General features: G+C 34.9%; 1 protein-coding gene across 2 annotated transcripts in view; it reads left to right on the forward strand.

Moving 5' to 3' along the window:
• Nucleotides 1–3,379: 3,379 nt before the first annotated feature.
• The window catches only part of LOC121739360 (ras-associated and pleckstrin homology domains-containing protein 1), a 179,783-nt gene continuing 168,061 nt past the window's right edge, over nt 3,380–15,101 (forward strand). For both annotated transcript variants that reach the window (XM_042131793.1, XM_042131794.1), the window contains exon 1: nt 3,380–3,565. The gene's annotated coding sequence lies outside the window, so the exon portion shown is untranslated. The remainder of the gene's footprint in view (nt 3,566–15,101) is intronic.

Consider the following 15,101-nt stretch of genomic DNA (forward strand, 5'->3'; position numbering starts at 1 on the left):
GTGATATTCCGGAATGCGAATAATTAATGACGATTTACGATGTGTGTAGCTCAGGGCTTCAACATTGAGTCGACGGAGGTCGAGCGCGGGCTTAGAATCCTAATGACCGATTGTCTTCCGCTAAACTCCCGTTGCCATGTTCTCTTAGAACCTTTTTACCTGAAAAAAAAAAAAAAATATATATATATATATATATATATATATATATATATATATATATATATATATATACACTAAAAGTAAGGTACGAATTTTTCGAATTTTTACGAAAAGGTTTTCAGAGCGATTTTTCAATGGTTCCACCATAATTTCCATAATATCCCAACCTCAACATCTAATAAAGTTGCCAATTTTTTTTTTGGAACTGGATTAAAGCTGGACACTGTTAATATTGGCTGGATTCGCATATAAAAATATAAAATATCCAGCTTTATATTCAATTTGATAGATTTCTATTTTATTTATCTTTTTATTTATTTTATTGGGAAAACTTACAGCATATTACAATTATACAATAACGGTAATAAAACATATTAATAGCGTCATGCCAATAACAAATTTTCGTTAGTAAGTAATAAGTTTAATCTTTAATTAACATTTCAAACACAAACACATTAATTTTGTTATTTAATTATGTTTTGGTTTCAAAAAGTTTAGCGAAAATACTTTTTGATATTGGCCTATAGGCCAATTCAACCTAAGGGAGAAGACAAGGGAATATCCAGAACTACAGTTCTGGATACTCCCTTATTTTCTCCCTTACGAACGCTATAACAAACGCTGACTTCCAAGTTCCAAATACTTGGCACATATTATCCTTCTTTGATCTCGAAAAAAGTATCATGAGGGGAATAACCAAACTAGAGGCGCACTCGACAATAATTATTATTATCAAAGGAGAAAATATATCATCAGGCCCAGCACCCTTATGTCAGTCAAACGACTTTAGCAGCTTCAATAAATCGTCAGGAATACCAGGATCTATCCTTGTGTCCTCTACGAAGTATATTATTTAAGTATTCAAGGAGTGAATAATATACTTCGTACTCGTGAACTCTTTAGTCTTTAGTATGTGAACCACTAGGCGTGATATGGGAATCCAGAAAGTTTCTCTAATCCCTGAAAGTAAGACGTAAACAAATTGCAAACTATCTCGCCGTCCCTCGCTACTTGCCATAGCGCATCGTAGAAGGAAACATGGATGGAGTTTTGCGGTTGCTTTTTATACATTTCTAGAAGAGTTTGGGGTTATAAGCTAAAGTGTTTTGACCTATTGACTATTGACTTTATCACGTATAATATAATACTCGTAGCACGAGTGTTACAATTAGCCCTGGATTTATGTATAGGCAGTAATAGGCCATGGCCTATGGGCGGCAGCAGCCTAGGATGGCGGCAGATTATCTAGAGATCGAAGTAAAAAAAAATATATCGACGAACTTAGTTGATAGCGTATCTAACCTCCTAATAATTGTACTAGAAGACAGGTAGTTATAACCTAAAACCTAAGTGGGCGTAAACAATACGAAGGCCAGGCCTGGGCCACGGTGTCCGGACATCGGCCGGACGCGCCGCGCCGCCGCTGCCGGACGCATTGTCCGCTAACACCAAAACTAATAAACATCCGACCTAAACAGTAAACATATTAATTTAGATACCTAGTTACTCCTGATATCTAAATTACGAGTAGGTTGGCACCACATTATAACACGTCATATAGATGACGGTGGGTGTCATCTTTGATTTACTTTTTCCTCGTCCACCCCACCGTGTGGGAACTGGGGTGTCGTTGAATAGGTTTTTTAAAATATTATGAGTATTCAAAGACCATTTTCCGATTAAGGGATCCATTTGTAAAAAATATAAAGTTTTAAAGTGGAAAAAATCGTTAGAGTCCAGTCCCCCCCCCCCCCCCTTCTACCAGCTAAACGGTTGTTTCTGGATAATATGTGAAAATATTCATGAGAGTAGGAAATATGCTGAATTTAAAAGGAAAACTATCACGGCTAAGAAGACTTCATAAATTATTGAGTAATAGTCGGTCAACTAAAAAAAATGTATTCGGAGAAGTATAAAGGAAAATTTCGTTCAAATTCCTTTGAACGTAACTAAGATGATGTTGTTAGTAGTGCAAAACACGTTATAAATGTGCATTCATTAACTATACAAAAATTATAAAAAAAACTAGCGGTACTATAATTACGGAACCCTATATTGCGCGTGGCCCGACACGCACTTGGCCAGTTTTAATTTATTTAGGTGTACCGATTACTTGTTATAAAATTATTCACTCTATATTATAGATAAATAATTAAGAAGAATCAGTTTTGTATGTGCACAATGTAATTTTTTAACAAGGTTGGTTGATTTCCAGGAAAAACATTCTAGTAATAATTATTATTAAGCACTTAAATTAGGAACCTAGGTAGGTAGTAGGAACAACTTTAAAGTAATCAACAAGGTAAAATTTAGAGAATTTCAATAATATTAAAAAATCATTTTTCATTTGACTGTTAATTTCCATTTTATTCCAAAAACATAAATTATTATAATAGTATGCATGCATGCTATAATTAGCATGCATACATTCAATAATAAGCTACAAGCTTAAAATAATAATATAATATGCTTGTAGGCCAAAAAAAACTTTGGAGTCTTACAAACTCTACAACAGCTGTAGACTATACATCTACAATCTATACATAATATTATGCACTACACGGTCTGTGAAAATAGTACAGTTCAACTGAGATAATAATTATAATGAATAATACATTAAAAATGGAAGCGAAATATAATAAGAACACCGACAATTTGAAATTATTCAGACTTGGTAGTTGCTCTATCTTTTCATAAAAAAAGCTACAAGTACCGCCATCTTACGGTGTGGGATAGTGACAAATACAATGCTAGCTGACAAAAACACTCAATAGTTTCTATTAATATCACTAGATGTCGTAGTTAAGTAATTTGTGGTATCTAATATTATCTTTACTTCTTTGCTAGAAAACTGTTGCTTAATTATTCTCGAAATATCGTTATTATAGTAGGTACTCGACTAATTTATTTTTCATTTGAATACAGAAAAAAAAAATAAAAATTAAAATATAAAATATGTTCCACCAGAGACCAGCCATACCACTATGTCATATTGCTATACTGTGAGCCATACATTACACCTACGGGTTACACCCAACTAAAATATGGCGTTGCTCGTTTTAGTATCTCGCGCTCGCACAGATGGCGCTAGCAGTACGGTTTCTGCGCAGAAATCTCGGTGCATTACCACATTGCTTCGTGCTTCCGCCTACATAAGTTTAGCTATAAGTTCCTTGGTCTACGGACGATCAGCGACCGAGCCGCAGTTAGAGTACGACAACCGCTGAACGTTACTGTGACACCGCGAGTAATTTCCAGCGCAATGAGTGTCCGTGTTTTTTGAGCAAAAAAAAGTATATTGTGAGAAAAACTGCATCCGAATTTCTGTTTGTTTACAAGTTTCGAGACTGTTTTGGCTGCGGGTGACTCACGAGTGTGCTATCTGGAAGTTGCATGCCGGCGTTTTGTGAGTGTTTAATTGTTCTGATTATATAAAGATTCTAGACATTCGAGCTGTTAATTTACGAATTGCATTGTTGTAGGCATAATGTGGCATAGTGGTAGAGCAAGGGACATTTTATTGTTCTCTGCAATGCGAAATTACGGCATACTAGTGCAAGACTGTATTCAAATTATTTCTTAGTAGGTGTCCGATGTGCCTAATGCCTATTTTAGTATATAATTGAATCGACAATGTGTAGTGGGTACCTAACTACCTACGTTACATGTTGATATTGATGGCCAGAGCGACAGAGCAATTTCTAATAAGAATAATATTACTCTCATCATTTCCCTTAATAGATTAAGTTCATAATATTAAAACAATATTTTATTAAGTAGGCCTCAAGAATATGAGGGTAGAGAATATTTAATAGTTCTCTACATGGTAGGACGTAGGTTATATTTGTAGGAACGAATGTATAGCTATTTGCTTGCCCGCATGATTTAATTCTACTTAATGAATGTGTTTTTATTTTAAGGAAATCCATTTCAACCGTTTTAGGATATAATGTGGGGGCCTGCGACTTCCACAAAAGGGTTATATTTTCGGATGGAGATTTTTTGCATGTTGTAGGCTGGTAGACTGATGATGGGGTCCATCGAGAGAAATTTCTCTAAATATACCTATGTGGGTACTACTAGCCTTTTCGACTTTTTTTATGCTTATGCAACTAGAAAGTGAGATTTGATGATATTGGATCTAAAAGTTCTGTGGAGATTGAAGAAGAGACTTGATCTAAAAGTAGAGAAGTACCTACTCCTTTTGGCGATGTTTATTGATCTGCAAAGCACATTACGAGTATTATGCCTGAAATCAGAATTAATTACAGTCATAAATAATAATAATCATCAACATAATTATAGTTATTGTAATAGTGATCACTGATCTTATGCCTAGTAAAAAGCAAAAAAGAAGTATGCAGTATGCTCTATTCTTTATTTAGTAATGTGTGGCTTGGTATGAACCAAATGGTACCCTCAGATATGAACTTTTATCTGCTATGTTTGTTCCGGTGTATCATCCGGCTTCGATTTCGCCGACAGAGTCAAGGACAGGAGCAAAAAATCCTAGTTATTAAAAATCCACTGAGAAGAAAACATAACAATTTGTGCAATATTATCAATTTTTTTTCGTCTACTTTGGCAAGTCGCGTAACCAAATTAAAAAAAATAAGTTACCTACTCCTATCCTTATTTGTTAAAAACACGAGGTGTCAGCTGTTACTTCTACCTGCTTAACTATAATTTTACCGTCTTACAAAATAACATAACATTTTCACAGCAAATAACTATACTTCGTCTAGTCTTTATCTGGGATGCGTGACATGACGAACAAAGACAGCGGACATTTATTATAAAGAAATATTATTTAAAACTAGAAACTACCTACAAACAGTACAAAGTAATAAAAAAAAATTAGCTGTATAAATGGGCTTAAAATAACCAACTAGAATAGTTTACTAAATTCTAAAATGTGTTCAAATAGCCCTGGCGGCTGGCCCCTGCATCTGCACAGCGAATCTCTTACCTAGATGAAACCGAAGCAATCTATTCCAGTCCACCTACATGTAAATAAACTAGAAAATGTAAATGTATTAAGTCATAATGTAAAGTGATTCACATCATCCGATACGACATTGCTTGCAGTGCACGATTTTATCAGAAAAACCGCCAATGGTAAAATCAGTCATCGCACAGATATTTTGAAATTAACGTTTTTAATTTTCAAAATAAACGGCTTTGTGCTTCTGTGCAGATGCTTAGGCCAGAAAAGAATATTTTCAAACCCAAAGGACTTTAGGAGGAGCAAGATTTGAATTATTTTTTATGATTTTTTTACTTTCGAGTACGAAAATCTATACATATAATAAAACAAAGTCCCTTTTTTCCCTCATGTCCCTTTGTTCCCTTTGATCTTTAAAACTGTTAACGTGTTAGATAGCCCATTTATCGAGGAAGGCTATAGGCTATATTTTATCACGCTAAGACTAAGAGGAGTAAAGAAATAGAGGAAAATGTGGGAAAAACGGGGAAAATTATTTGAAAGGGCTAATTTGAACGCGCTAATCTCAGGAACTACTGGTCCGATTTGTTAGATAGCCGAATTATTGAGGAAAGCTATAGGCTATATTTTATCACGCTAAGACTAATAGGAGAATGTGGTAAAAACGGGGGAAATTATTTGAAAGGGTCTATCTTGCGAACTACTGGAGCAATTTTTATGTTATTTGGCACAGATAAGAAGTAGACATACAGGTTGACACGTGAAGGATCATTGGACATTTTCTATCGATTTGAATCATTTTTTCAGTGGCTATAATATATTTTATGCCCGTGCAACGCCGGGGCGGGTCATATGACGAGCTAAAATTAATATCCGTAGTTGATTTTACCATGTAACATTTATATTTTGTGTTTTAAATATTTTCATATTATCACGTTATTCACGCACTACGGCCTACAAAGTACAAGCGATATACTAATATGACATAATATCGTATCGCATCATCTAAAAAGCGATTTAGTATAGTATAGTTTTTATATAATGAACTGACTACGATCTGCATACCTACTTATTACTTTTCTATTTTCATAATAACAGCATAATCTATTATAAGAGCAAAAATAGGTAGGTAGATCTTGATCTCTAGTTAGAATTAAAACTTTAGTATTAAAAAAGTAAAAAATTAGTATTAAAGAAACCGGCCAAGTGCGAGTTGGAAGGGTACCGCAGCGGCAATAAGGTTTATTTTTATGAAATTAAGAAGTTTTTGATTTATTTTCATATTTCAGTTGATTTAATGAAAGTTAAATTAAGGTTTACCATTTATGACGTATAAAAAAAACTACTCACTAAATCTCGCTGAACCAATTTTCGTTGGTAGTTTTTATAGTAATGTACATCATATATATATTTTTTAGATTAATCATGAAGTTAGAGATTAGAGAGGGGAGGGGGCACATTTTTCCACTTTGGAAGAGTCTCTCTCGCAAACTATTCAGGTTATAAAAAAAATGATATTAAAAAACCTTAATAAGAACTTAAAAAATTTTTTTGAAGACCTATCCATATAGATAACCCCACACGCATAGGTTAAATGAAAAAAAAAATTTTTGTATCAGTTGTATCTATGGGGACCCCTAAAATTTTCAATAATTTTTCCAATTTTGTATCAAAATCTTAAAGCGGTTCACAGACTACATCTACTTACCAAGTTTCAATAGTATAGATCTTATAGTTTCCGAGAAAAGTGGCTGTGACACACGGACGGACAGACAGACAGACAGACATGACGAATCTGTAAGGGTTCCGTTTTTGCCATTTGGCTACGGAACCCTAAAAAGTACTAATTACTATTGATAGGTTAATAATATATAGCTATATTATATATAAAACTCAAAGGTGACTGACTAGTCAGTCAGTCACCTTTGAGTTTTATATATAATATAGAGTTTTATATATATATATATGTCAATCAGTCGATTGACATAGTAATTTATCAACGCACAGCCCAAACCACTGGACTGATCGGGCTGAAATTTGGCATGCAGGTAGATGTTATGACGTAGGCAACCGCTAAGAAAGGATTTTGATAAATTCCTACCCCAAGGGGTTCAAATAGGGGATGAAAGTTTGTATATAATAATACTTCTTAAAGCGAGCGAAGCCGTGGGAAGAAGCTCGTCTTATATAATTTAACATGAATTTAACAGTAACATTGTCCTACAAATAGAACAATCCATATTTTAGGACCATATCAAATCGAAATATATTATTATCTCTGTTAGCTACCACTTTCGAGAATTTTCGCAGAGGAAATTGTTGTTGGTCTTATCAAAATGAAGCTACTCACAAAAATGTCGTTCTAGGGAACCTGCACCATTACTTTGTCATGAACTAATAACCCCCCTAGCAGTCGGGTAAAAAGGGTTTCAGGAAAAACTTCCGACTATTATATTTTATAATATTAGATTATATTACTCGACTAGATGACGCGGGAACCGTACATTTTTCCGAGATAAAAAGTATCCTATGTCCTTTCCTGGATCTCAAAAACATTTTTTAAAGTATTAAGTATAATATTATATAGTATGGATATGGGATGAGATTTACTGCGGTTTAAGTCAAAAATCGAGGTAAGCTCTGGCTTGTCGGTCGATCAGACGCTTTTAAGCCCTTTCGCGGGAAACTGTCGCAACACTGCAGTTTTGCTGCAGCGGACTCTTGTATAATACAAATATATAATATATTATATAATATAACTACGACGAAAACGAAAATATAACTACGAAAGTGTATTGTCTGTTTGTCCTTTACGTTGCAACCTATTTTGGTAAGGAGATAATATGAGTCAGTAAAAACTAGGCTATAACATTTTTCCATGATACATTTTAGCGTGGAAATATTTACCGTACCGTGCCACCAACAAAAGGCGCAAGCGTGCAAGATGTCATACTTATGCATACTTTATTATATATTTATAAATGCGAAAGTGTGTCTGTCTGTCCGTATGTCTGTCTGTCTGTTACCTCTTAAGTCTTAACGCCCAAACGGCTGAATCGATTTTGCTGAAATTTGGTATGGAGATAGTTTGAGGTCGGGAAAGGACAAAGGATACTTTTTATCTCGATAAATGTACGGTTCCTGCGCGATAAACTAATTTTGGCGCAACGGAGATGCGGGCATCATCTAGTATACCTACTAAAATAAATTAAATTCAGGCATTCAATCATATATTAGATCTTTAATATAATTTCAAAGCTCTTTCGTTTGATTTTTTATTAGTATTTGTAAGGATTCAACTATTCTGTATTGATATTCACCATTCTCGACGAATGTAGGTCTGTGAATAAAGCATGAACAAAGCGGCCGTGTTATGTTTTCATCACGCAGTCGGCATAATAAACACGAGAGGTTTAGCGAGATCACTTGAATCTCATCAAATCATCATCAGCCCTCACATATCATCATCGTTCCTCTAATAAGAGAAAAGGTTTTATTTTAAGCTGACCGAAAACCACGATACCACTCGAGTGTGTCATAAGTCATAACGCATAACCATAAAGCTAATAATATTTATACTCACCCATAAATATACCTTGCGGAATAGAGCGACAATCTCGAGCTGTCAAACGAAACCGAAATTGTTTTTCATCTGTGTGAAAAATATGTGTACGTATGCACTTACACAAGCATGATTGAACATGAATTCTATGAGATTAAATTGTCAACTGGCACGTGCCGACTGGACGTCCCAAAAAGAGTGCTGCTGTCATGTATCACACGTCTCTTTTTACCACCTAGTATTACTGATAGTGACATCTCTCTTGCTCAGGCCTTTGTTTCTCTATTCCGCTAGGTATATTAACTTAATGATTATACCTAGCATAACTCATAACTTTCATTATTGACATAATATTATGTCAAGTGTTATAATATTATAGGGCTATATTTTTGAAAAAGGAATATTAAAATTCCACTGGTTCCTTATCAAGGGCATAATATATCTGGGATCAAACATGTGTCAATATTATACTATTTCAGTCGAAGCTGCAAGCACAAGCTAGTCATAAGCCGGCGCCAATGACTCCACATTCCACATAATATTAGGTATATTGACAACGACCGCGTAGGCAGCAGTGATACAAAATTTCACAACATGCTCCACACTGATTCCACAACAATACCTTATCTTGAGAGAAAGGACAAAAATAACACAAATAAGACGTATACTAGATCAGAGAAGTTGGTTCATGGGCAGATGCTTTGGGCAGATGGCAGACCCACGTAATATTGGTCGCGCTCATAAAGTTAATATACCTAGCGGAATAGAGCAACAATCTCGAGCTGTGAAACGAACCCAAAATTGGTTTTCATCTGTGTGAAAAATATGTGTACGTATACACTTACACAAGCATGATTGAACATGAATTCTATGAGATTAAATTGTCAACGTGCGGCACACGTGCCGACTGGACGTCAAAAAAAGGGTGCTGCTGTCATGTATCACACGTCTCTTTTTACCACGCAGTGTTACTGATAGTGACATCTCTCTTGCTCAGGCCTTTGTTTCTCTATTCCGCTAGGTATATTAACTTTATGGTCGCGACTCGGGCTACGTCAAACCCAGCCTTCAGATCACGACTAATATTGAATTGACGTATCACGTAACCCGACGAAATGACGTAGGTCCGTCAACTGCTTATGAATCAATTTCTTCGATGGTACATCACATCATTTCTATGTTATGTGGCCATAGACGTATTTAATAGAGACATCGATACAAAAAGCGTGAATGGCCCTACTGAGTTATTTGGGGTCATTTTGATATTTGGGGAAAAAAGATTTTTCTGTAAAATACATACTTATTGTAAAATATAACAAAAATCATATACAATATCTTTGTTAAAGTCGTGACTTATCCAGAGTCTTGGAAATTTTATATGTTTGTGTGAGTTGTGTCCGAATTCTTAATAAACTCTGAGATTGGGGGCTCTTATTGCCTTTTACAGAGATACTAGCTGTCCCGGCAAACGTTTCTTTGCCATATAAAGTATTTTATCCGTATTATTTTATTGAAGTGACTAAATAAGTTACATGTCACTATGGCAACGTTCATCGCTATCCCGTCGCACAAGCAATGTGCACCGTCAGTCTCGAGTTGTAATAATTTACTATTATTTATTCAACATATACACTTATCAATTATTTAATAAGTACCCAGTAGCCTATTCTCAGACCCACTGAATATGCATATAAAATTTAGTTAAAATCAGTAAAGCCGTTTCGGAGGAGTACGCGGCCTCACATTGTGACACGAGAATTATATATATAAGATAATCTAGACAACTTGCCTTCGATAATTTCGAGAACATAATATTAGAAATTTGAAATAAATACGATTTCACATTTATAAAGTGGCGCCTGCGCTTGCCTTATTTTAGGTTTCATGCATTTTTTGCATTTCTAACTTCGTTGTCGAAGATTATCGAATGCGCGTTTTCTAAGTACCCCAGTCGTATTAATCATCTGGAATGGTGCCAATAATAGGGTGTTTTACCCTAAACTGAATCGATTTGAGTCATCCATCTGGAACTAGGAAGTGAATATTGATGAAACGAGACGATTCAGACTCGCTTTATCTTGTGAAAACTCTCTAAGATAATATAACATTGTTTTATCTTATTAGTTTGCATATTCATAGATTTAGATTTCTTTATTTGGGAAATTATTATATTCTAATGTATAAAATTCTTGTGTCACGGTGTGCGGTGTTGAAATCCTCTGAAACGGCTCGACCGATTTTCGTGAATCTAAGCGAGCATATCGGCTAGGGTGGAGAATCATTTTGCTGAAATTTTACTACTTTATTCGATCGAAAACACTATTATAATGACATTTTCTAAAAATGATTCCTAGCTAGATAGATTTATCGCCCCCGAAACCCCCTATATACTAAATTTCATGAAAATCGTTGGAGCCGATTCCGAGATTCCAATTATATATATACAAGAATTGCTCTCCATAGTCAACATTCAAGTATCCATAAATGTATGAAATATGTATGACAATTTAAATCACGCGTAGAAGTAATATAATGATATAATATATGCGTATGTAATTTGTAAATAGTTCTTGAACTTTAATCACAAGGAATCTGTAGCGCTCCAAATGTAATGTAATTTATGCAGCGAAGAGTGCACATGGCTTATTGATATTACGAGACTAGGGGACAAATTAATGAAGACATCTTGTGTAATACATTATACAGCGAAAAAATGTAAAGGTCTATTCACTATTTCCTAAAGTCGTGTAGGTTTTCAAAACCTAATCAAAATTGCAGAAAGCACACTACACTATAAATGATTCGATCAATTATTAAATTAAATTTCAGTAAGTATGAATAATTTTGACCATAGACACATTTATTACATTTTTAAATTTCAATAATAAATTAATATTTGAAATTGTATCATGTGTTTTATGAGGTCACATTCAACTTACAACCTACCTAGCAATTGTTACTGTCCTTAAAAGTACTCACAGGAAACTCTCACTGTGTTAACATTGTATAAAAAGTCCAATTACGTGCTTAAACTAGATTCCGCCATGATGGTTTTGTCCCGAGAAAGGCGGCTGGATGCTCACCCTGTCCTATTTAACTGGCTTCTATTACTTGTCACAGTTGAAAGAGAAATTTGTATGCGTCCAATGTGTGATTAAATCTGCGTTAGAGCTTTACAGTTCCATCGATTGAAGCTGCTACTACATTTTAATGTTTGCCGTATTCGGTATTTATTTGTTATTAAGTACTTATCATTAATCATTATTTATTAACTGTTTAACAGGTATAGAATTTGTAGCTATCTTAGAATATGTTGACTGTTGAGTTAAAATTTTAGGTTGATTGTGTAGATTAAATTAAATCAAATATTTATATTATTCAAAATTAATTTCATACAAAATATTTTCTGAACGTTGAATCTACAATGCTTTAACCAGTCTTACCTTACATTAACGTGATCTGGTAATTTTTATCAGTACCAGGCATCATTTAACATGGAAACTTTGACACTACAGTGTTTATAACTAGGGAGTGCCAGAGAAGATTTGAAATTCTGGAAGTCTTTGTGTGAAATTCGGTCATGTTCAGAATACTTTGTACAATTACCAGGCGCGGGCGCGGGCTTTGTCGCACGGCTCGCACCCGTTTTGATGATTTCAAAGAAGCCTTCTGGGGGCCATTTTGTAATAAACAAGGGGATTTCGTTCCTTTTGAATCTAGAATTCAAGTTTTCCTCAAAACATTAACGCTTTTTAGCGGTGAGTTCATTTTGTGAGTTACTTACTTGCTTCCTCTTTTAAAATCTTATATCTTTAAACGAGCAATTCTTGTATATATATATATAATTGGAATTTCGGAATCGGCTCCAACGATTTTCACGAAATTTGGTATATAGGGGGTTTCGGATGCGATAAATCGATCTAGCTAGGAAACATTTTTAGAAAATGTAATTTTATTCGTGTTTTATTGAATACCGAGCTAAGCTCGGTCAAACAGCTAGTATACTTTAAATGTTCCCTGTCTCCTAGCTCCCTTTGAACATATTAAAACATATACCTTCTTAAATTGTAATATATTTAAACAAATGTACAGTAAGTATATAAAGTTTATTAAAGAAGTTTATATTCTATTCAACAGCATTGTTGATTTGTTTTTGTGTACTTTGGTCATTAGCCAATCAAAAAACGTTTTAATCGATAAACTTAGCTAAAAAATCGAGCATTACTAAAACCGCGTAAAATAAATTTGTAACATTGTGAGTTAGAAGTGTATTACTTAAATAAATCTATATATATAAAACTCAAAGGTGACTGACTGACTGATTGACATAGTGATCTATCAACACACAGCCCAAACCACTGGACGGATCGGGCTGAAATTTGGCATGTAGGTAGATGTTATGACGTAGGCATCCGCTAAGAAAGGATTTTGATAAATTCCAACCACAAGGGGTGCAAATAGGGGATGAAAGTTTGTATATAATAATACTTCTTAACGCGAGTGAAGCCGCGGGCAAAAGTTCGTTAATAAATAAAATAAATAAAACATCTAGACTATAATATTAGTAAGTAATTTGTTTGCTTTTTCATATAAAACATGCAATGAAAATATTTTCATTGCGTTCGAGTCGGAAGTGTTCAAAGCTGAGCGAAGACGGAATTTCCATCAAATAGAACGCCAAGTTATTGGAAAACTTCGCGCTAACTTGCATATTTTCTACTTCTGGAACTTTTGATACTGCTTTAAGTGTTCGATAAGTATTTCCTTAAGATTAATTAGTTAGGTAGGTCGTTACGAGTTATAAAAGGCCGCTCCAGAGGCCGGATGGCCATTATAATTATTATTATCAATAGCGAAGTTAGATGTCAAAAATGTATGGGATTTTTTCATGCGTTATGTCCCATACATTTTTAGGGTTCCGTACCTGAAGGGTAAAAACGGGACCCTATTACTGAGACTTCGATGTCTGTCCGTCTGTCTGTTTGTCTGTCTGTCTGTCTGTTATGCTAGACTTCTGAAATATTCATAGATTGTGTATTTCTGTTGCCGATATAACAACAAATACTAATAATTCCTAACTTGTGTAAAGTAATATTTTAGTCCATAATTATTGTAACAGTTGTCACGGTGTGTCGGGGGACCGCCAAGTAAACTACAAACTACAACCGCCAATGTCGCTGATTATCTCGATTCTTTGATTATTGTTATGTGATATCAAACATCTACATTAGCGGTCCCCCGACACACCTTGACAACAATTATGGACTAAAATATAACTTTACACAAGTTAGGAATTATTTGAACTTAAAGGAAGTACTTAAATATTATTTCATTACTTTTTAAAGTTGTTTGGCGGGGGTTTTTTAAATTACTTAATTTTATTTTATTTCATACTTTTTAAACTTGTATTGGTTATAGTGCAGAATAATGCCTATGAACAGAATCATATTCTCATGTCCTTTTCAATGAGGCCGCGTTAATATAAGCCCAAACATGAAACCTCCACTTTGGGTTCATATGAAGCTCAGTTCCTATGGAATCCAGGTGATGCTGCAGCAGCAGCATGTAAATATTTACTGTCTATCTACTTTTTACTGGTTGTCGCAATTAAAAATGGGCCCAAACACGAAACCTCTGCTCTGAGTTGGCAAGGAGTTGGATATCCTATTGATTACCAGGTGATGCTGCAGCACCAGGTCAACTTTCCATTATTATGTGTATACGTATATTGTATATTCACGAATGTCACGAACTAGAATAAAATATAAAACCCATCAAACGACTACAAGTTGCTAACGGCCTTTCATGAACCAGATAAACCCTGATTGTCCAGCACTGAGCAGGCTGATGATGATGAATTATAGCTAAGAACACTCTCGATCATGTTAGCTTTCAAACAAAAAAAACTAGATCAAAATCGGTCCACCCGTTTGGACGCTACGATGCCACGGACAGATACACGCACAGACAAACAGACAGACAGACAGACACGTCAAACTTATAACACCCCTCTTTTTTGTCGGGGGTTAAAAGTGTATAGAATTTGACATAACTCGCCTTAGCAAGCTATGTGTTATGGTATTGAGTATAGATGTTTACATTTTACAACGTAATTATATACAAACATGGCTTCCAAGTTCCAAAAGGATATAACATAATATGTATCATCTGAGAAATTGACTCATAGGCGGATGACTACGACCTAATTAAGTTGGTCGGGCTTTATCAAGTTAATGTCAATCGGCTGGGCTTGACATAAGGGCCCCTTTCACACGACGTTTTTTACACGCGTTTATATCGATACAAACGCTAGTTGAACGCTCAGCAAACGGAAGGAAACCGACACGCGTACACGTTTTAAACTTTATATCTGCCAAAACGCGATGAAAACACGCAGAAGACGAGCGCATCAGAAACGCGCGTCGTCCGTGCGCA

This window comes from Aricia agestis, chromosome Z, assembly GCF_905147365.1.
Source record: "Aricia agestis chromosome Z, ilAriAges1.1, whole genome shotgun sequence".
Taxonomy (NCBI): Eukaryota; Metazoa; Arthropoda; class Insecta; order Lepidoptera; family Lycaenidae; genus Aricia; species Aricia agestis.